Consider the following 23,787-nt stretch of genomic DNA (forward strand, 5'->3'; position numbering starts at 1 on the left):
ATAAATTACTTTGGGTAGTATACTCATTTTTACAATATTTATTCTTCCAATCCATGAGCATGGTATATTTCTCCATCTATTAGTGTCCTCTTTGATTGCTTTCAGTAGTGTTTTATAGTTTTCTATGTACAAGTCTTTTGTTTCCTTAGGTAGATATATTCCTAAGTATTTAATTATTTTCGTTGCAACAGTGAATGGAATAGTTTCCTCAATTTCTCTTTCTATTTTCTCATTATTAGTGTATAGGAATGCAAAGGATTTCTGTGTGTTGATTTTATATCCTGCAACGTTACTGTAATCATTGATTAGCTCTAGTAGTTTTCTGGTAGAGTCTTTAGGGTTTTCTGTGTAGAGGATCATGTCATCAGCGAACAGTGAAAGTTTTACTTCTTCTTTTCCAATTTGTATTCCTTTTATGTCTTTTTCTGCTCTGATTGCTGTAGCCAAAACTTCCAGAACTATGTTGAATAGTAGTGGTGAGAGTGGGCACCCTTGTCTTGTTCCTGACTTTAGGGGAAATGCTTTCAGTTTTTCACCATTGAGGATAATGTTTGCTGTGGGTTTGTCATATATAGCTTTTATTATGTTGAGGTATGTCCCTTCTATTCCCACTTTCTGGAGGGTTTTTATCATAAATGGATGTTGAATTTTGTCGAAGGCTTTCTCTGCATCTATTGAGATAATCATATGATTTTTATTTTTCAGTTTGTTAATGTGGTGTATTACGTTGATTGATTTGCAGATATTGAAGAATCCTTGCATTCCTGGGATAAAGCCCACTTGGTCATGATGTATGATCTTCTTAATGTGTTGTTGGATTCTGATTGCTAGAATTTTGTTAAGGATTTTTGCATCTATGTTCATCAGTGATATTGGCCTGTAGTTTTCTTTTTTTGTGGGATCTTTACCAGGTTTTGGGATTAGGGTGATGGTGGCCTCATAGAATGAGTTTGGAAGTTTCCCTTCCTCAGCAATTTTCTGGAAGAGTTTGAGTAGAATAGGTGTTAGCTCTTCTCTAAATTTTTGGTAGAATTCGGCTGTGAAGCCGTCTGGACCTGGGCTTTTGTTTGCTGGAAGATTCCTGATTACAGCCTCTAGTTCCGTGCTTGTGATGGGTCTGTTCAGATTTTCTATTTCTTCCTGGTTCAGTTTTGGAAAGTTGTACTTTTCTAGGAATTTGTCCATTTCTTCCAGGTTATTCATTTTATTGCCATATAATTGATGATAGTATTCTCTAATAATCCTTTGTATTTCTGTGTTGTCAGTTGTGATCTCTCCATTTTCATTTCTAATTTTATTGATTTGGTTCTTCTCCCTTTGTTTCTTGATGAGTCTGGCTAGCGGTTTGTCAATTTTATTTACCTTCTCAAAGAACCAGCTTTTGGCTTTGATGATTTTTGCTATGGTCTCTTTTGTTTCTTTTGCATTTATCTCTGCCCTAATTTTTACAATTTCTTTCCTTCTACTGACCCTGGGGTTCTTCATTTCTTCCTTTTCTAGTTGCTTTAGATGTAGAGTTAGGTTATTTAGTTGACTTTTTTCTTGTTTCTTGATGTGTGCCTGTATTGCTATGAACTTCCCCCTTAGCACTGCTTTTACAGTGTCCCAGAGGTTTTGGGTTGTTGTGTTTTCATTTTCATTCATTTCTATGCATATTTTGATTTCTTTTTTGATTTCTTCTATGATTTGTTCATTATTCAGCAGTGTGTTGTTCAGCCTCCATATGTTGGCATTTTTAATAGTTTTTCTCTTGTAATTGAGATCTAATCTTACTGCATTGTGGTCAGAAAAGATGCATGGAATGATTTCAACTTTTTTGAATTTACCAAGGCTAGATTTATGGCCCAGGATGTGATCTATCCTGGAAAAGGTTCCGTGTGCGCTTGAGAAAAAGGTGAAATTCATTGTTTTGGGGAGAAATGTCCTATAGATAACTATTAGGTCTAACTGGTCTATTGTATCTTTTAAAGTTTGTGTTTCCTTGTTAATTTTCTGTTTAGTTGATCTATCCATAGATGTAAGTGGGGTATTAAAATCTCCCACTATTATTGCATTATTGTTAATTTCCCCTTTCATACTTGTTAGTAATTGTCTTACATATTGCGGTGCTCCTATGTTGGGTGCATAAATATTTATATTTGTTATATCTTCATCTTGGATTGATCCTTTGATCATTATGTAGTTTCCTTCTTTGTCTCTTTTCACAGCCTTTGTTTTAAAGTCTATTTTATCTGATATGAGTATTGCTACTACTGCTTTCTTTTGGTCTCTATTTGCATGGAATATCTTTTTCCAGCCCTTCACTTTCAGTCTGTGTGTGTCCCTCGTTTTGAGGTGGGTCTCTTGCAGACAACATATATGGGGGTCTTGTTTTTGTATCCATTCAGCCAGCCTTTGTCTTTTGGTTGGGGCATTCAACCCATTTATGTTTAAGGTAATTATTGATAAGTACGATCGTGTAGCCATTTTCTTTATTGCTTTGGTTTCGAGTTTATACACCCTTTCTGTGTTTCCTGTCTAGAAAAGATCCTTAAGCATTTGTTGGAGAGCTGGTTTGGTAATGCTGAATTCTCTCAGCTTTTGCTTGTCTGTAAAGCTTTTGATTTCTCCTTCATATTTGAATGAGATCCTTGCTGGGTACAGTAGTCTGGGCTGTAGGTTATTTTCTTTCATCCCTTTAAGTATGTCTTGCCATTCCCTCCTGGCCTGAAGAGTTTCTGTTGAAAGATCGGCTGTTATCCTTATGGGAATCCCCTTGTGTGTTATTTGCTGTTTTTCCCTTGCTGCTTTTAATATTTGTTCTTTGTGTTTGATCTTTGTTAATTTGATTAATGTGTGTCTTGGGGTATTTTGCCTTGGGTTTATCCTGTTGGGGACTCTCTGGGTTTCTTGGACTTGGGTGATTATTTCTTTCCCTATTTTAGGGAAGTTTTCAACTATTATCTCCTCAAGTATTCTTTCATGGTCTTTCTTTTTGTCTTCTTCTTCTGGGATTCCTATGATTCGAATGTTGGAGCGTTTAACATTGTCCCAGAGGTCTCTAATATTGTTTTCATTTCTTTTAATTTGTTTTTCTTTTTTCCTCTCTGTTTCATTTATTTCTACAATTCGATCTTCTGGCTCGCTTATCCTGTCTTCTGCCTCTGTAATTCTATAGTTTGTTCCTTCCAGAGTGTTTCTGATCTCATCTATTGCATTATTCATTGTATATTGACTCTTTTTTATTTCCTCTAAGTCCTTATTAAACCTTTCTTCCATCTTCTCAATCTTTTTCTCCAGGTTATTTATCTGTAACTCCATTTTGCTTTCAAGATTTTGAATCATTTTCACCATCAAAATTCGAAATTCTTTATCAGGTAGATTCCCTATATCTTCCTCTTTTGTTTGTGTTGGTGGGCATTTATCTTGTTCCTTTACTTGCTGGGTATTTCTCTGCCTATTCATCTTGTTTATAATGCTTTGCTTGGGGTGGCCTTTCCCTCTTCTGGCCGTTTGTGGAGTTCTCTTTGTTATGTAGTTTCCTCGTTGTGTGTGGGGTTGGACAGGTGACTTGTCAAGGTTCCCTGGTTACGGAAGCTTGTGTCGGTGTTCTTGTGGGTGGAGCTGGATTTGTTCTCTCTGGAGTGCAATGAAGTGTCCAGTAATGAGTTATGAGATGTCAGTGGGTTTGGAGTGACTTTGGGCAGCCTGTATATTGAAGCTCAGGGCTAGTTTCCTGTGTTACTGGAGAATTTGCGTGTTATGTCTTACTCTGGAACTTGTTGACCCTTGGGTGGTGCTTGGTTTTAGTGTAGGTATGGAGGTGTTTGATGAGCTCCTATTGATTAATGTTCCCTGGAGTCAGGAGTTCTCTGGTGTTCTCAGGATTCGGGCTTAAGCCTCTTGCCTCTGGTTTTTGGTCTTATTCTTAGAGTAGCCTCTAGACGTCTCTATCTGTCATTTCCAAGGTGGTTCCCTCTGTTTTAGCTTCTGTTTGCTGGTCTCTTCAGTGTCTAATTTCCTCCCTGATACTAGGGGGTGGGTGGACACTTTTTAAGGCTCAGTTGTTCAGTCCTGTTCTGGGAAGGGAGGAACGCTGCAGATGAATATCTCTGGCGTCTGTGGGGAGTGCTCGCAGGGTCTCGGCCACACTGGGTTTGCCCCCGCTCACAGCCCGTATGCTGTCCCAGTCTACACTGCACAGGCTCTAGGTTGCTCTGCCGGGAACTGTCAGAGGCCTGCGCTGGGTTGTATGCACTTCCCAGGTCTGAGCGGCTCAAGTTCAGGTTCTCAGGTACTCCACAAAGGTGCAGACTTGGTTGGGCCTGCGTTTTGTGCCTTCCCTGGTCTGAGCAGCTCAGGGGACCAGGTGTTTGGCGAGCGCTGTCTCTGCGACTTATCGCCTCCCCAGTCCCCGCCACTCAGTTTTCTGGGTGTACAACCGGCGCACCTTCTCAGGGGGATATCGACTGGCCCGAGCCCAAGAAGTCCTGAATAGCAACAAGCCTGTCTGCAGTTTGTATCAGATGCCTTTCTGGGGCCGCGGTTGCCCACTCTGGCTCTGGCTGCGCTCCCTGCCTGTCTCAGCGGGGGATGGGGGATGGGCCGACCGCAGCCGGCTCACTCTGTTCAGCCCTTTATTCTGTGAGCGGGGCTGGCTGAGTCTTAGGTTAGAGCTTTCCGCCTTTTCGTGGGGAAGCTATCCGACAGTCTGCTTTGCTCTCCCCAGTTCTCTCAAATTGTTCTCGCGGCATTCAAGCTCAGTCCTCTCTCTAAGCAGTTCAGCCGGCTCCTCCCTGCCCAGCCCCTGCTTGCTAATGGCGTATGCAGGCGTCTGCGCTGCTTCTCCACTGGGAGTTACCGTTTGGCGGGTAGTCTGTGGGTTTTAAAAAAATCTTTAAAAAAAAGAGGGTTATATGGCCCTCTGATCTTCCAAGGCTCGCCACAGATTCGCCAGTGAGAGTGTTTCCTGGTGTTTGGAAACTTCTCTCTTTTTAAAGCCTCCCTTCTCGGGACGGAGCTCCGTCCTTACTTCTTTTGTCTCGCTTTTTATCTTTTATGTTTTTTCCTACCTCCTTTCGAAGACAATGGGCTGCTTTTCTGGGTGCCTGATGTCCTCTGCCAGCATTCAGAAGTTGTTTTGTGGACTTTACTCCGCGTTCAAATGTTCTTTTGATGAATTTGTGGAGGAGAGAGTGGTCTCGCCGTCCTATTCCTCCGCCATCTTGTTCCTGAATCCTGTGTATGCATTTTAAAATGTTGGTAGACACTACAAAACAACTGTTTCAGTTCAGTTCAGTTCAGTCACTCAGTCGTGTCCAACTCCCCGTGACCCCATGAATCACAGCACACCAGGCTTCCCTGTCCATCACCAACTCCCAGAGTTCACTCAAACTCGTCCACAGAGTCGGTGATGCCATCCAGCCATCTCATTCTCGGTCGTCCCCTTCTCCTCCCACCCCCAACCTTTCCCAGCATCAGAGTCTTTTCCAGTGAGTCAACTCGTCGCATGAGGTGGCCAAAGTATTGCAGTTTCAGCTTTAGCATCAGTCCTTCCAATGAACACCTAGGATTGATCTCCTTTAGAATGGACTGGTTGGATCTCCTTGCAGTCCAAGGGACTCTCAAGAGTCTTCTCCAACACCACAGTTCAAAAGCATCAATTCTGGGGCGACCAACTCTTTAAACAGTACCAATTTGTATCTTCACTCAAGGTCTATGGAAATGTCCATTTGATCACACCCTTTACATCATAAACTTAAAAAAAATTAGGCAAAGCTGTCTATCTTTCTTTTAAATTTTCTAGATTTTATGTCTTCCTTGCTGCTGCTGCTGCTGCTGCTAAGTCGCTTCAGTCGTGTCTGACTCTCTGTGACCCCATAGACAGCAACCCACCAGGCTCCCCTGTCCCTGGATCCCATGGAGTGCAGCCTACCGGGTTCCTCCATCCATGGGATTTTCCAGGCAAGAGTACTGGAGTGGGTTGCCACTGCCTTCTCTGTATGTCTTGCTTAGAAAAGCCTTTTCTAACATAAGAATATTAAAATATTTTCTATTTTTGTATATTACTTGTAATATGTATTATATTCATGCATAGTATTTTTATGGCCTTATTATGCCAAAGTCTTTGTGTGCATCACAATAAACTGTGGAACATTCTGAAAGAGATGGGAATACCAGACCACCTGACATGCATCTTGAGAAACCTGTATGCAGGCCAGGAAGCAACAGTCAGAACTGTACAGGGAACAACAGACTGGTTCCAAATAGGAAAAGGAGTGCGTCAAGGCTGTATATTGTCACCTTGCTTATTTAACTTAAATGCAGAGTACATCATGAGGAATGCTGGGCTGGAAGAAGCACAAGCTGGAATCAAGATTGCTGGGAGAAATATCAATAATCTCAGATATGCAGATGCCACTACCCTTATGGCAGAAAGTGAAGAGGAACTCAAAAGCCTCTTGATGAAAGTGAAAGAGGAGAGTGAGAAGGTTGGCTTGAAGCTCAACATTCAGAAAACAAAGATCATGGCATCTGGTCCCATCACTTCATGGGAAATAGATGGAAAAACAGTGGAAACAGTGTCAGACTTTATTTTTTTGGGCTCCAAAATCACTGCAGATGCTGATTGCAGCCATGAAATTAAAAGACCCTTACTCCTTGGAAGGAAAGTTATGACCAACCTTGATAATATATTGAAAAGAAGAGACATTACTTTGCCAACAAAGGTCCGTCTAGTCAAGGCAATGGTTTTTCCCGTGGTCATGTATGGATGTGAGAGTTGGACTGTGAAGAAAGCTGATTGCCGAAGAATTGATGCTTTTGAACTGTGGTGTTGGAGAAGACTCTTGAGAGTCCCTTGTACCGCAAGGAGATCCAACCAGTCCATTCTAAGGGAGATCAATCCTGGGTGTTCATTGGAAGGACTGATGCTAAAGCTGAAGCTGCAATACTTTGGCCACCTCATGCGACGAGTTGACTCACTGGAAAAGACTCTGATGCTGGGAAAGGTTGGGGGTGGGAGGAGAAGGGGACGACCGAGAATGAGATGGTTGGATGGCATCACCGACTCTGTGGACATGAGTTTGAGTGAAATCCGGGAGTTGGTGATGGACAGGGAGTCCTGGAGTGCTGTGATTCATGGGGTCGCGGAGAGTTGGACACGACTGAGCGACTGAACTGAACTGAACTGATTATCTTGTTGAGACCTCTAATAAAATATGTCACCTTATTTTTAGGGGCAAATTGCTCTGTTTCACCATTATGTGTGATGTCAACTGTAGATTTTCAATAGGTGCTCTTTATCAGGTTGAAGAAGTTTCTTTCTCTTTATAATGTCCAGAGAGTTTTTTATTGTGAGTGAATTTTGAACTTTGTCAAATGCTTTTCGTGCATTAAGATTATCATATGATTTTCTGTTTTAATTTGTTGATATGGTGAGCTACACTGATTAATTCTATTTTGTTCAAGCCACTCTACATTCCCCTGATACATTTCACTTGGTTATACTTTCTTATCATTTTTATATATTGCTGAATTCAGCTTATTAATTTTTAAGAATTTGTTTCTATATAATTGAGGGGTATTATTCAGTGATTGTCCTTTTTTTTAATATTGTCATCTGGTTTTATTAATAGTGTATTTCTGGACTCAGAGCAAGTTGGAAAGTGTTACCTCCTCTTAATTTTCTAAGAGTATGCAAATAATTTATTTTATTTCTTCATTAAAAGTTTGATAGATTGCACCAGTGAAGCCACCCAAAGCCTTGGACTTTCTTTGTGAGATGTTTAACCTCAAATTCATTTTAAAAATACGTATAGGACTGTTTGACTTATTTATCCTTTTTGGGTGAGCTCTCATAATTTTTGTTTTTCAGTTAATTTATTTATTTTTATCTAGGTTGTCATATTTAGTGACATAGAATTATTTATAATATTCCTTTATTACTTTTTTAATGTTAGTAGATAATCCCTTCTTTCTCCCTGCTATAGGTAGCTTTTTTTTTTTCTGTTTTTCCTCAACAGCCTGGCTAAAATTTTGTTAATTTTATTGATTTTCTCAAACAGTGCTTTGTTTCATTCATTTTCCTCTATTCATTTTTCTGTTTTCTAATTCATTGATTTTTGCTTTTATCTTTGTAATTTCCTTCTGCTTATATTGAGTTTGATTTATTGTTTTTTATTTTCTTAAAGTAGAAACTTAGCTTACTTTATTTCTAATAAAAGTTAATGTCTATAAATTACTTTTTCAGCACTACTTTTGTTGCAGTATATACATTTTGATATGTTGTGTTTTCATTCAGTTCAAGATATCAATACTTTTCAGTTTCCCCTGTGATTTCTTCCTTGACATATGGATTATTTAGCAATGTGACTATTATATTTCTAAATATTGGGGGATTTCTTCTTGTCAGTTTCTATTATAATTCCATCTTGCCAGAAAACATAATTTGTATGACTTGAATTCTTTTAAATGTATTGAGACTCATTTTGTAGTCTAGATTATGATCTATCTTAATAAGTATTCTGTGTGAAATAGGATACAATGTATATTCTGCTGTTATTAGGAGAATCTTCCTTAAATATCAGTTCAGTTCAGTCATGTCCAACTCTGCAGCCCCATGAATCACAGCACGCCAGGCCTCCCTGTCCATCACCAACTCCCGGAGTTCACTCAAACTCATGTCCATAGAGTCGGTGATGCCATCCAGCCATCTCATTCTCGGTCGTCCCCTTCTCCTCCTGCCCCCAATCCTTCCCAGCATCAGAGTCTTTTCCAGTGAGTCAACTCGTCGCATGAGGTGGCCAAAGTATTGGAGTTTCAGCTTTAGCATCAGTCCTTCCAATGAACACCCAGGACTGATCTCCCTTAGAATGGACTGGTTGGATCTCCTTGCAGTCCAAGGGACTCTCAAGAGTCTTCTCCAGCACCACAGTTCAAAAGCACCGATTCTTCCGCGATCAGCTTTCTTCACAGTCCAACTCTCACATCCATACATGACCACTGGAAAAACCATAACCTTGACTAGACTGACCTTGGTTGGCGAAGTAATGTCTCTGCTTTTTAATATACTATCTAGGTTGGTCATAACTTTCCTTCCAAGTAGTAAGCGTCTTTTAATTTCATGGCTGCAATCAGCATTTGCAGTGATTTTAGAGCCCCGAAAAATAAAGTCTGACACTGTTTCCACTGTTTCCCCATCTATTTCCCATGAAGTGATGGGACCAGATGCCATGATCTTTGTTTTCTGAATGTTGAGCTCCAAGCCAACCTTTTCACTCTCCTCTTTCACTTTCATCAAGAGGCTTTTGAGTTCCTCTTCACTTTCTGCCATAAGGGTGGTATCATCTGCATATCTGAGGTTATTGATATTTCTCCCAGCAATCTTGATTCCAGCTTGTGCTTCTTCCAGCCCAGCGTTCCTCATGATGTACTCTGCATATAAGTTAAATAAGCAAGGTGACAATATACAGCCTTGACATACTCCTTTCCCTATTTGGAACCAGTCTGTTGTTCCATGTACAGTTCTGACTGTTGCTTCCTGACGTGCATACAAGTTTCTCAAGAGGCAGGTCAGGTGGTCTGGTATTCCCATCTCTTTCAGAATGTTCCACAGTTTATTGTGATCCACACAGTCAAAGGCCTTGGCATAGTCAATGAAGCAGAAATAGATGTTTTTCTGGAATTCTCTTGCTTTCTCCATGATCCAGCAGATGTTGGCAATTTGATCTCTGGTGCCTCTGCCTTTTCTAAAACCGACTTGAACATCTGGGAGTTCACGGTTCACATATTGCTGAAGCCTGGCTTGGAGAATTTTGAGCATGACTTTTCTAGCGTGTGAGATGAGTGCAATTGTGCGGTAGTTTGAGCATTCTTTAGCTTGAGTTTATTGATAGTAGTCTTCAGGTATCCTATATTGTTACTGATTTTCTATCTACTTACTCTTTCAGTCATTAAGAAAAAAAGGTGAGATCTCTGTCTATAGTTGTGGATTTTTCTATTTCTTTTTCCATTTCTGTGTATGCTTGCTTCATGTATTTTTAATCTCTGCTATTGGGGACATAAAAATTTAGCATTGTTATCCTCTCAGTTCCTCAACTTTATCTTTTGAAATGATCTTTTTTATTCCTGGTAATATCCTTTGCTTGGAAATTTATTTTGTCTAATATTACTACTCTAGCATTATTTTAAATTAAATTTTGATGTATTTATTTCCATTGTTTCATCTTTAATCATTCTATAACTTTATTTAAAGTCATAGGTTTTTTTTTTTAATAGATGGTATATAATTAGTTCTGACTTTTCATCTGTGTTTCAGTTTGGATAATTAGCAACTCTATGTTTTCAAGTTTCCTGATGTTTTTCTTTTTATTTAGCTGATTTGGCTCTACTATTCAAATAACCCTTTGGAGATCTTTCCTTAATATGCTGGGCTATCAGTGAGGTCTCTTCATTATGACTTAGTAGAACATATATATCTCTCAGCTCTGTGTGAACTTGAAGATTGCCTAGATTAAAAATTCCATATAATTCTTTGCTTCCTGGCTTTGTAACATGTGTGCCTGTTCTCAGTCGTGTCCAGCTCTTTGCAACCCTATGAACTGTAGCCTGGAGGCTTCTCTGTTCATGGGATTTTCCCGGGAAGAGTTTTGGAGTGAGTTGCCATTTCCTTTGGGGATCCTCCCAACCCAGGAGTTGAACCTATGTGTCCTGCATTGTAGGCAGATTCTTTACTGCTGAGCCACTTAGTGTGATTTGCTTGGATTCCCACTCTATGAACTATGATTTTTTTTTTTTAAAAGGTCTACAGCCAGAAAGACAGTATGGCTGTAAGACTTGCCTCAGTAATTTCCTTCTCTTCAGGGATTGCAGTCATGTGCTGCCTGGTATTCAATGTCTGAAAACAGATGCTTCTTGTAAATTATCCCGTTTTCTATTTACTTATAGTGGGGGCAGCAAGTCTGCTACCATTTACTCCTTCATTGCAGAGGTGGAAATTCTCTTTCTAGTTTTTAATTCTGTTGATGTATTGAATTTCATTACTAATAGTGACATTGATATTTAAAATCCTACTTTATATTATTCATTTAATACATTTTTGGATAATTCCACTAATATTTTAATGAGGAATTTTATATTTGCATGCATAAGTGAGGTTTGCATATAATGTTTTAATCCGTTTTTTCTTTGATTTAATATCAGTCCTGGTAATTTGCAAATTTATTTAGGACATTAAAATTTTTTTTGCATGTTATTGAAAAATGTTTTAAACTTTGAATTTATACATTGTGTCTTAAGTTTCCCAAGAAGATATCTGTATCAAATGCCTTTTTTAGGAGGTGGAGGGGGTTTGATATCATGGCCTGTCTTAAACATTTTTTTATCTGAAGTTTAGTTTATATACAATGTTGTGTTGGTTTCTGTATAGAACAAATTGATTCCATATATATATGTGTACATATATATCTGTATATTGGACTGATATATTTGAATTTTTTAGCTTTTCTTTTTAAGTTTCCATTTTGCTAAATATTTTAAATTTCATCTAGGTTTTAAAATGTACTCATGTATTTATATCTGTAATTCTTTTGTTATTTGGAAAATTTCTCCACTTATTTATGATACTTTCTTACTTCTAATGTTTTAAAATTTGTTTAACATTTTTGGGTGTATTTGCCAAATTTTTGCCTATTTTTTCTTTGAAATAATACATTTTATTATTTTTAAAGTAGGTGGAAATTTTTAGTGAAGGTTAGGAAAATAAAAAGGCTGAGGAAAGAAGACAGCATTATGTACAGAGAGAGACATCACATGCAAAACACGCTGGCAAGAATGGAAGGTTATGTGGGATAATGAGATAGAAGAGGAAGAAGTGAAGAATTTTGACAAACATCCTAAAAATTAGGCAAGAAACTTCTGAGTTGAAACAGTAGATGGTGAAAAACATTACAATGTTTATAAGCTTCAGAGGCATGTAGTATAACCATATACTGAAGAAATTATTTTCAGCAGCTTTGGGTATATGGACATGTACAGATATTGAAGCCCGAAATATCTTCTTGGGGTGTTGTTGCAGAAGGTCAGGTGATAACACAGGTTGATTTAGATGAGTTATTTTGAAAATGGAATAACAAACCCAAAATGATTATTGAGGACCATATGACTGAACAACCACAAATGTGAGAATATACGTGTGCAGTTTCCATGGTGGGGAAGAGAAATTTTAAAAAGGAGAACACTACAAAGTGGTAAAGATTTTGAGAATTGGAAAGTGGCATAATTAATAATGATAAAGAATTGGGTAGAGATGCCTAATGGAGGATATGAGGATCTAGATGGAGTCAGCTCTGGATGCGTAGTTAGTGTGAGATATTTAAGTGTAGAATTTCTACAGACATTCTAGAGATATGGATAAAATATTGGACCATTATCAAGGTCACCAATGACCTCAGGGGTCTGGCTACCCTAGACTTCTGGAAGCACTTTTATGTGATTGATAGCTGTCTTGGCTCCTTTCAATCCTGAAATTAGAGTGAGTCCTGATGTTTCCAGGAGACTCGTACCATGTGAGTGGGAGAAAGGTCAGGTAAATTAAAAAAATTTTTGTGTGCTGGGAGTTTAATATGGTTCACTTAGGTGTATTTGAAAATTAAAGATATCTTTATCAGGGAAAACTTAGGGGAAAGAGAAAAATGATATAGTTTTTAAATTCCTTTTTGTTTTTTGATAATCAACAGAGAAACACTCAATTCTAAAGGGAGGGCCCTGTGCTCTGATGGTCCTTTCTTGTATTCCCTACCCTTGCTTTCAATGGAAAGGCCAGAGACTGTCACTGTAGCAACTGTAAATATATTATTAAGGTCTGACCTCACTGTTTTAAGTCTAGTAATAGCTGTTGTTTTAAAGCACAGCATTTAACAGGAGTTGTTTTCCAAATAATGTAGCATGTTTTCCCTTACTCTAATAGCTTATTTAAAGAGCCATTTTCCCAAGTTACCCAGGGATGTTGGAAATAATTTCTGCATTTCCCCTGGCTTATATTCTAGTTGTCAAAAAGTCAAAACACAAACACTAGCTGAACAGACTCAGTTGCATCTCAACATGGTAATTCTTAAATCACTCAGTAGGAAGAAAACCAAAAAAAAAAAAAAAAAAGAAAAGTCACACAAGGAGTTATTATTATGCATATGCATTTTTAATGTTTGATTCTCTGTATAACCTTAAATTACAATGCAGGTTAAATTTCCCTGGCTGATTTATAAGCATTAATGTAAACTCTAGACACAGTTAATGATATTGCCATGTAAAACTGTTCTGTTGCAAACTAAAGACCTTGCTTAGCACTGCAAAGCTCTGGGCTCATTTCAATGTGATCATTGAGGCACTATGCAGAGATTATGCATTTATTGTATTTTTTTCATGAATACATGAATGAATAATAAGTTCAACAAACAAGAGTTTCCTACTGGGAATGTCAAACAAATCATTCTGCAAAGTGCTCTGAATTTCAATCAATCACTCTCTATAACACTTGTCCCGCTGAGGTCTTCAGCTTCAGCAGAGTCAGCACTTAGAAACCCTACAGACAGCCATCCATGGTAGGAGACACAGGGTGTGAGGGTGGAAGAGTGCAGGAGACATATACCATTGAGCTGTCCTGTTCTTTTTACGGGGCATCCTTGCTGAAGTCCCTATTGGTTGCTTCTGTACTGGTAGAGACGTAGCGTACTGGTGAATCATATACCTATAATCTTGCTTCCACCTTACCCCTGCTGTTACCTATAAGCTGAAATCTAGAAGCTTTAATGGTTAGCTCAGTGGAGGGAAAGTGTCCACTTCAGGTGAATGGAAAAGACAGAGCAGCATTACTTATATGTGAAATCTAAACTATGATACAAAGGAACTTACATACAAAATAGAAACAGACTCACAGATGTAGAAAAAAATTTATGATTACCAAAGGGGAAAGGGGAGGAGGAGGGATAAATTAGGAACTGAGGATTAGCAAACACAGACTACTATATATAAAATTGATAAACAAGAAGGACCTACTGTATAACACAGGGAACTATTTTCAATTTCTTATGATGGAAAATAATATGAAAAATATATATATATTTGAATCACTTTGCTATATACCAGAAACTAATACAATGTTGTAAGTCAACTATACCTCAAATTTCTTTTAAAAAATGCAAAAAAAAGAAGAGTGGTATTACAACATTGTGATAATTTTATGACCCAGATGAATGGTGAGATTGGGCTATTGAGTATGAAGACAGCAGCAAAGACTTGTTCAGAGAGCATGGAATCTTCATTTTAGGAAGTATCACTTGATGTTCTGAAATTGAAGTTTGGTGCCTCTATCTTGGGGAGTCCTTATTTTCATCTTAGAGGGTTCAGCACTGCTCTTTTGGGGTCTTGATTTATACTGACATAGAAGAAGGAGAGACTTAAATCAGAGAACCATCCTTTATTTGGTGTTGTTTGTCCAAAGGTAGTTTTAGGACATACAACTCTTTCTATCAGTCTGTTTCCTCTTTCTGACCTTTTGCCTACATTGTGACCTGCAGCAAGTTCTCCTGCTGACGTTGAGAACACGCCAGGAAGGGGATGCCAGTTTGAGGTAGAGTTCCTGTGGCTTGAGGTTGCATGTTCCATATGAAGAAACTTGCCCATGTACCAAGGTAGCTTGCTCTTCATCACCTACCAAATCAACAAATACCAACAACTTGAGTGAATTCCAACGGCTGTGATAGATTTCTACTTCAACATCAGTACCAATGCTTGTTTTATTTATAGTTTCTAAAATAAGAATCATATTCTTACTAACTTTTATTAGACCCTTCTGACCACAGGACCTGTTCCATATCTGTGGGATCAGATGTCGTTTGTCAGTTTTCTTGGTGCATGGTGTGCCAAGCATGGTGATTACTTAATACAAGTTGATTCTGTTCTTCTCTTCCTATTCTTTTACATTCGTCACACAAACAAATATCAACAGTTACAAATATGTCAAGTTTTGTTACAAAGATGCCTTCCCTACTATGAATCTGATATGAATAAATAATGTTATTCATTGCATTTTCTATAGAGGAAAGTAACTGGATGAAGTGTGACAAGCATTTCAACCTCCAGGGCAGGCCCTGGATTATTCATTTGGGGTTGAAGGGTGTTTCCTATGGAAACAGGCTCTCAGAATTCTGTAATGGGCTGATTGCCTGACTGGTTGTGTAGCATAAAACAAATGATATGACCTTTGTGAGACTCAGTTTTCTCATCTGTAAAATGCAACCGTTGAACAGATTTTTTCCAAGGACACTTTGGTAATGCAGCATAATTTAACTTCTGAGATTCGAGTTCTTAGAGCTGTTATTATACTTACCCACTTTGTGCTTCAGCGTTCTCATCTGTGGAAAGGTCAGTCTAAGGATCAGATGAGTTGGTCATTCTAAGGATGTGTCCTTTTCACAGATCTGTAAATGTAAGTGATTTTGGATTCTGACTTCCATGTTTTTAATAATAATTAACAATATTTAATAATAATATCTCCTGTTGATTGAGTACTTAAAATGGACTAAATATCATTTACATCATCTTGTGAAAATACCACAATAAATCTACGATGAATGTACCATAATCATCTCCATTTTACAAGTGAGGAAATGAGGCTGAGGGCTGAGCTGGTTCCCCCGGGGTCTGGCAATTAGTAAGGAACTAATGCTGAATGCTAGTTAGGAACCAGCTCTGCATGCCCGCCCTCCTTCCACTGTCCATTCTCACCCCGCCCCCTCTCTCCAGGGCTCTGTTAAAATCATATCAGCCTGCAGGGTTTGCTGGAAGACAAAGGCAGGCAGAGTGAGGAGGGAGGCTCCTTTGCTTAGTTTTGTGTCAGACTGAAAAATACTCTGCTGAATTGATTTCCACCAGTTTCACTGCTGACTTTGGTTTCACATTTTGTCAGCGTTTATCTCAGTGGGTTCCAGCTCTTCTTCTACACTGAGCCACGATGACCCTGCTTCTGAATTAGGCCCGAGTTCAGGGTGTTGGAGAAGGCAATGGCACCCACTCCAGTCCTCCTGCCTGGAGAATCCCATGGACGGAGGAGCCTGGTGGGCTACAGTCCATGGGGCGCAAAGAGTTGGACCCGACTGAGCGACCTCACTTTTCAGGGTGTTAGTGTCGCTGCACTCCTCCTTTGCGCCCAGTTGCCCGTGACCCTTTCCATCTCCTTTTCTTCTCTCTCCCTCACTGTCTGCTTCTTCTCAGGAATAACAGGTTAAAGCAGCTAACTCTGACTTCCATCGTATGCTCATCATTTCCTGTGGCTTCCCTCTTTATTGTGTGTGTGTGTGAGAGAGAGAGAGACACGAGGGGAGGGAAGGGGAGAGAGAGAAAGGGGAAGACAGAGAAGCAGCGCAGTGTCTTTTCTGTAGTTTACCCGTCAGAAATGCACTCAACGCTCTGTGCTGAGTGACAGCATATCCATTTCTTACCTAAGAGTCCAAGCAGACCCTGAATGATGGTAAGCAAGAGATAAAACCATGGCATGTTTCTCAAAGTCCATTTAAGTCATTTAAATATTTCTGCCAAGTATTTGAAGTCAGGGTTTGTTGTCCTAGGAGAGTGCATTACACTCTAAAGCGTGGGGAGTCCAGTGCTGCTTCAACCAGAGGCAAGCATATTTAGATAGTTGATTTACAAAGGCAAGCACACTCTCTAGTACTGATTATAGTGCTTATTTTAAATGAAAATGCACAGCTCTGGTCTTTGCCATACTTTTATTTGTCCATCAGAAGATTGTGACTAAGGAGGCAGTGAGCAGCTAGAAGGAACATCAGGTTATCTAAAGTGGGTTTACCTTTGAGTTTCCAAATCAAATAGGTAAAGGATTCTAATATCTGGCTCTCCTATCGTGCCTGCACAGTGAGGCGGAAGTCCACGTCTGGACCGGAGAGGGAAGAGTCCTGTCTCACTTTGCAGTACTCTCCCATCTCTCCTTGAGTTATTGATATGCACTGAAGTGCGCGTGTGTTTAGTATTCACAGGGACAAATGGCAATCAGTATAGTGAGAGCTAACGACAGGACACTTGATAAGGGAATGAGAGTTTGGGGCATTCTAAACATATTTCATCACTAATAAAAAGTCTGAAGGGTGAGACACATTGCAGTTATTACCCCTTAAATGTAGAAATTACAAAAACTCAGGTCTCTGTCAAGCTGATTATAGATATACAAAAACCTTCCATAAACCCCTCTTTTGTCCATGAAACATAATTTTTGTTTTCTTTTGCAGTTTGTGAAGTAGTAACTTACTGCTGTCAAAACTGTCTCTCTACTTGTGACTTTTCTCCTCTGCCTCCTCTGCTTTAAAGATTAAAGTTATTTTAGAATTAAAATGATCCATGCTAACTGCACTTCTAAATGTTCTTTCTGAAGTGTTTGTGCACATACACTGTCATCAGAAGTCTTTTCCTGGATGTCTGTGTCCTTCAAAATATTAGCAAAATCCATTTTGATACTAGAGGACTAGTTTGTCCTTAGTCTGTCATCTTGTCCAAAGAACAGATCCTCATTCCTTCCTGTCAACCAGGGTCTCCACTTAAATATCCTCAGACCTCTAAACCAAACATGCTCAGTAAAACTCATCATCTCTTTTCTTTCCTTGTTCCAAACTCACTCCTCCCACTATGGTATCGTTCCCAGTTAACAGCTTCATCACTTTTTACAACTGCCCTACTAGACACTTTGTATATTGTACAGGAGGCAGGGATCAAGACCATCCCCAAGGAAAAGAAATGCAAAAAGGCAAAATGGTTGTCTGAGGAAGCCTTACAAATAGCTATGAATAGAAGAGAAGCGAAAGACAAAGGAGAAAAGGAAATATATACCCATTTGAATGCAGAGTTCAAAGAATAGTAAGGAGAGATAAGAAAGACCTCCTCAGTGATCGATGCAAAGAAATAGAAGAAAACAATAGAATGGGAAAAACTAGAAATCTCTTCAAGAAAATTAGGGATACCAATGGAATATTTCATGCAAAGATGGGCACAATAAAGGACAGAAATAGTATGGACCTAACAGAAGCAGAAGATATTAAGAGAGGTGGCAAGAATATGCAGAAAAACTATATAAAAAAGATCTTCATGAGCCAGATAATCACAGTGGTGTGATCACTCACCTAGAGCCAGATATCCTGGAATGCAAAGTCAAGTGGGCCTTAGGAAGCATCACTATGAACTAAGCTAGTAGAGGTGGTGGAATTCCAGCTGAGCTATTTCAAATCCCAAAAGGTGATGCCGTGAAAGTGCTATACTCAATATGCCAGCAAAATTGGAAAACTCAACAGGGGCCACAAGACTGTAAAAGATCAGTTTTCATTCCAATCCCAAAGAAAGGCAATGCCAAAGAATGCTCCAACTACTGCACAATTGCACTCATCTCACATGCTTGTAAAGTCATGTTCAAAATTCTCCAAGCCAGCCTTCAACAATAGGTGAACCATGAACTTCCAGATGTTCAAGCTGGTTTTAGAAAAGGCAGAGGAACCGGAGATCAAATTGCCAACATCTGCTGGATCATTAAAAAAGCAAGAGAGTTCCAGAAAAACATCTGCTTCTGCTTTATTGACTATGCCAAAGCCTTTGACTGTACAGACCACAACAGACTCTGGAAAATTATGAAAGAGGTGGGAATGCCAGACCACCTGACCTGCCTCTTGAGAAATCTGTATGCAGGTCAGGAAGCAACAGTTAACACTGGACATGAAACAACAGACTGGTTCCAAATAGGGAAAGGAGTATGTCAAGTCTGTATATTGTCACCCTGCTAGTTTAACTTATATGAAGAGTACATCATGAGAAATGCTGGGCTGAATGAAACACAAGCTGCAATCAAGATTTCTGGGAGAAATGTCAATAACATCAGATATTCAGATGACAGAACCCTTATGGCAGAAAGTGAAGAGGAACTAAAGAGCCTCTTGATGAACGTGAAAAAGGAGAGTGAAAAAGTTGGCTTAAAGCTCAACATTCAGAAAATGAAGATCATGGTATCTGGTTCCATCACTTCATGGGAAATAGATGGGGAGACAGTGGAAACAGTGACAAACTTTATTTTTTTGGAGGCTCCAAAATCACTGCAGATGGTGACTGCAGCCATGAAATTAAAAGACGCTTACTCCTTGGAATAAAAGTTATGACCAACCTAGATAGCATATTAAAAAGCAGAGACATTACTTTACCAGCAAAGGTCCATGTAGTCAAAGCTATAGTTTTTCCAGTAATCATGTATGGATGTGAGAGTTGGACTACAAAGAAAGCTGAGTGCCGAAGAACTGATGCTTTTGAACTGTGGTGTTGGAGAAGACTCTTGAGAGTCCTTTGGACTGCAAGGAGATCCAACCAGTCCATCCTAAAGGAAATCAATCCTGAATATTCATTGAAAGGACTGATGCTGAAGCTGAAACTCCAATAGTTTGGCCACCAGATGTGAAGAACTGACTCATTTGTCAAGACCCTGATGCTGGGAAAGATTGAAAGCGGGAGGAAAAGGGGACGACAGAGGATGAGATGGTTGGATTGTATCAGCAACTCAGTGGACATGAGTTTGAGTAAACTCTGGGAGTTGGTGATGGACATGGAGGCCTGGTGTGCTGCAGTCCATGGGGTTGCATAGAGTTGGACACGACTGAGCAACTGAACTGAACTAGACACTTTGCAATTAGTTGCAGCTTTGTCTATTTCTCCCCATTCTGCCTCCCCACTGCTGGGGCACACACTCATTTTTCTTTAGAAAAATGTACAATGTTTAGACATTGTACCTGTTCTGTCTGCCTTTCCTACCACTTCAGTTTCTTATCATCCCATCACTGGATGACTTCAACGCCCTTTTAACAGAAACTCCTGCGTTCAGCCTCTTTTTTCTTAAATCCATTCTTCCAATCAAGGCCAAGGAAGTAGTTCCAAAATCAGGGCTCAAGTCATTCCCATTCCCAACATTTGTGATGGCTAACCTTTGCATGAGACCAAACTCTAAAGAAAGCACACTCATGTCACATTCTCTTCCCAGTGTATTCACCGTACATCCTGCCCTATACTGAACGAACTGCTCACTTTGACAGTTCTTTCAAATCACCATGAAATTTTATATATCTGTGCTACGTTTTTTACTAAAATGCCCTTCCATTTATCCATAGGAAACTGAAGTTAAGAGAACCATGTCTGTTTTGTCCAGTGTTAAATCCCAACAACCTACCACAGTGTTGAGTGCAGAATGAATACAGAGATGAAAACTCATATACCCAAGGACACAAATACAGTCAAGAAAGAGCTAGAACTCGATGTGTTGATTCTTATCGCTCTAATTTTTGTTTCAAAATATTTGATGATTCAAAGATTTGAGAAAACATGTTTTCCAAGTTGTGTCAAGGAGATTCATTGGCCTTTAGTTGTTTAGCTCTGAGACTTTATACAATGTGTATCAAATGCAAGTTGACATTTTCTGTCGGCTACAGGAAAGATATACAGGAATACATTGGGCTTCATTCTCTCTATGGTTCTGACATCATAAACATAACTATATTAGTGCTTCTCAAAATCTAATGTCCATCTAACCACCCCCTGCAGGGATCTTGTTAAAATATGGATGCTGCTCTAAGAGACCCAGTGACATCTGAGGTTCTGCGTTTCTAGCATGTTCCCAGTGGAGGCCATAGTGCTGATCCCTGAACATATACTTCATGTAGCAAGGAACTGGATAATTAGATACAGCCCAATCAGGTTCCTTAGAGGAGGGCATGGCAACCCACTCCGGTATTCTTACCTGGAGAATCCCATGGACAGAGGAGCCTGGTGGCCTGCTGTCCATGGTGTCACAAAGAGTCAAACATGACCGAAGTGACTTAGCATGCATGCACACAGGTTAACTAGTGTTTTTCTCTTTTGCAAAGAAATTTGTTGAATTTTAAGATTTCTCTTCTCTATATCCCATGATAGCCTATAGAAATAAAAGTTCAATTATTATAACAATATGCAGAATGAATTATCTCGAGGCAATATGATGTCAGTCAAATCATAGTACAGATTAATGATAAACACGATGGGTGGGAAACATTGTTCGTCTATAGCAGTTCTCTTCTCGGGTCTTATTTCAGAGGAGTTTTCTAAACTGCCAATTCTCCATGCCAATGCAGGGAAATCCTTAGTATCATTAATCTGAAGGGGCATCAAAACTAAATCTGGAGAATGCACTGTGAAGATATTTGTGGCTACACTTTAATGAAAGTATGATTCCCTCTCTTTACCCAGATGTCTGTCTCCAGGGATAATGTCTTCTATCACTGCTTGACCAGCTGTATTCAGAGTGGTGAAATGCAAAGCTTTAATCTCATTGTTACCTGATGGACTTTGAAGAATTCAGAATATGACTAACCATATACAATATCAAAAAGAGACATAACAACTATCAGTAGTCATTGAAACCTCTGAGCCTAGACTGCAACGCCTTTCAGCAGTGCCATTGTTGTTTAAGCTGATCCATGTCTCATTACTGATAAGTAATATTAAATTTGGTTTATGTAGCTATTGCACTGTATTAGTGAGTAAGGTGGGTACATATTTTAGTTGTATAATCTCTACACCCCCAGCTTTATTGATTATTGATTTTTTTTAAGGAAACTGACAATAAAAGACACATGGATAGTAAATAGTTTGGTTCATAAAGACATTTCTATGTACTGCATAGACTCTATTTAAAGATAAATCTTCCTGAAAGTTAAAATAACAGTAATTCCCACTATAATTGGATCGATATAATTGTGGGGGTTTACTGAGTCTGGGAAGGAAGTAGAGTGATTAATATGGGCAAAGATTTGCTTTATCTGTCTGGTTAATGGCAATGCTCAGAACTTTATGAACAATGCTGGATACTGAATTATTAAATTTGATGGTTGTAGAATGATTTTAAAACTTAGTAACAAGTCCTCTTAAGTCTTATGTGTGCCTGCTAAATCACTTTAGTCATGTCCATCTCTTTGTGACCCTATGGACTGTAGCCCACCAGGCTCCTCTGTCCATGGGGATTTTCCAGGCAAGAATATTGAAGTGGGTTGCTGTGCCCTCCTTCAGAGGATTTTCCCAACTCAGGGATCGGACCATGTCTCTTACATCCCCTGCATTGGCAGGCAGATTCTTTACCACTAGTACCACCTGGGAATCCCCTTAAATCTTATAAGGGAACTCCAATTTCTGCAACTCACAGAAGATGAAATACTTGGTGGTTGACATAAAAATGGTCTGTTTTGGTAATGTTTTGAAAATTAACTTTTCCCCAGTCACCGACCCTGCCCCTCCTCCTCACCATTTCTAGACTGTTGGCTTTCTGGCATTATTGTTCAAGTGTGTTCCATTGGATCACACCAGTTTCCTGGTTTTGAGGGAATGGTTTAGGCTGGAGCTGTTCACCTGGAAATGGAAAAGATGATGTTCAGGAAAAAATAGTTACTGCACTGTTTTTCGTTTTTTTGCCCTGTTACTAATAATCTGTCTGGGTATTTGACATTTCAGTGTTAAGACAGTTCCCAGGGTTCTGTTGGGGAAAAAAGTGGATGCTGAGTGACTGACCACACCTCCTTACAGCTGGTAGTTTATATCCAGGTATATATCTCGATGTTCTCTTGAGTGATTTGACTGAACACTTTTCATGGATGGTGGGCTCTGGGGGAGGTTCTTCTCTGCTATGCCTGGAGGAGATGGGCTGTCGAGGGAGGTGGGGTGGAAAGTACATATTGCTGAAGTGTGCAGTTGGGAGCCACATACTCTCCTTTAATTTTCAGGCTTTTTCTCTGCCTAACAGCTCTGACTGATGGCAGTGAGGGAGTAGGTTTGGTACACGTTTGGTGTTTCCTAAAGCACTCTGGAGGAAGAACAAAACATCCTCTTAAAGGCATTCTCTGCAGAACCCATTTCAGGATTAAACAGTTTGAGGCTCTGTTATGACTTTCATAGAGCCATGTCTGTTTTTCTATTGAGGTCATCATCTCCTGTTCCCCAGTGAATCCAAGTGAATTGTGAGTCATTGTCAATGAAAATCACACTGGGAATAGATGATGTTGCCCTATCAGAAGCCAGAAGTTGGGTGTTCCTGTGTGTGATACGTTGGACAACCTGATGAGCCTATCAAGGTTTACAGGTAAGTATATGTGTGTTTTGAGTAAATATGAATGAATGAGGATAGCTTTCATTTTGGGCCTGGCCTGAGAACCAGGAGACCTGGAACTCTGCCATTAATGGGCTTTGTAATTTTGGGTGAGCAGCTTGATATTTTGAGGTTTCCATTTAAAAATTAGATTACATGATCTCTAAGGTCCCTTTTGGCAAGCTGGTTCTATAATTTTCCTTTAATTTATCACAAAGAGTGCTCAACCAGAGAATCTGTGAGAACTTGTTTCTAACCTAAGATCAATCTGATGACTATTGTCAATGTAAAAAATAGATCATTATCAGGTGCATATGGTATGTGTAGTGTTATTTGTCTCTTAAAGGCTAATCTCCAGTGAATTGCTTGATCATTTGGTATGCAACCTACTCTTGTGTATTATGTACTGTATTTATATTTCATATTTGGAAGTGCCATTGAACATTGCGTATGGTTGTTCTGAATTTGTCAGTAATATTCAGTGTGCCTTCCATATGTGAACAGCCATGCAAACCTTGTATGGTGATACCCTTTTAATAGAGTGTAATTAATGTTGACAATCAATGAACACGTATTTCCTAGTCTTGCACCTTCCCAAGTTATACTTTTAA

At 39.3% G+C, this 23,787-nt stretch overlaps 1 long non-coding RNA gene across 2 annotated transcripts in view; it reads left to right on the forward strand.

Annotated features, from left to right (window-relative positions):
• LOC148777109 (uncharacterized) overlaps positions 1–23,398 on the forward strand; it is a 37,895-nt gene extending 14,497 nt beyond the window's left edge. For both annotated transcript variants that reach the window (XR_016038062.1, XR_016038061.1), the window contains 2 exons: positions 22,546–22,635; positions 23,011–23,398. This is a non-coding gene — a long non-coding RNA (uncharacterized LOC148777109). The remainder of the gene's footprint in view (positions 1–22,545; positions 22,636–23,010) is intronic.
• The last annotated feature ends 389 nt before the right edge of the window (positions 23,399–23,787 follow it).

The sequence above is a fragment of the Moschus berezovskii genome, chromosome 8 (genome assembly GCF_049115385.1).
Source record: "Moschus berezovskii isolate FMDL1 chromosome 8, NW_MosBer_1.0, whole genome shotgun sequence".
In the NCBI taxonomy this organism is placed as follows: domain Eukaryota; kingdom Metazoa; phylum Chordata; class Mammalia; order Artiodactyla; family Moschidae; genus Moschus; species Moschus berezovskii.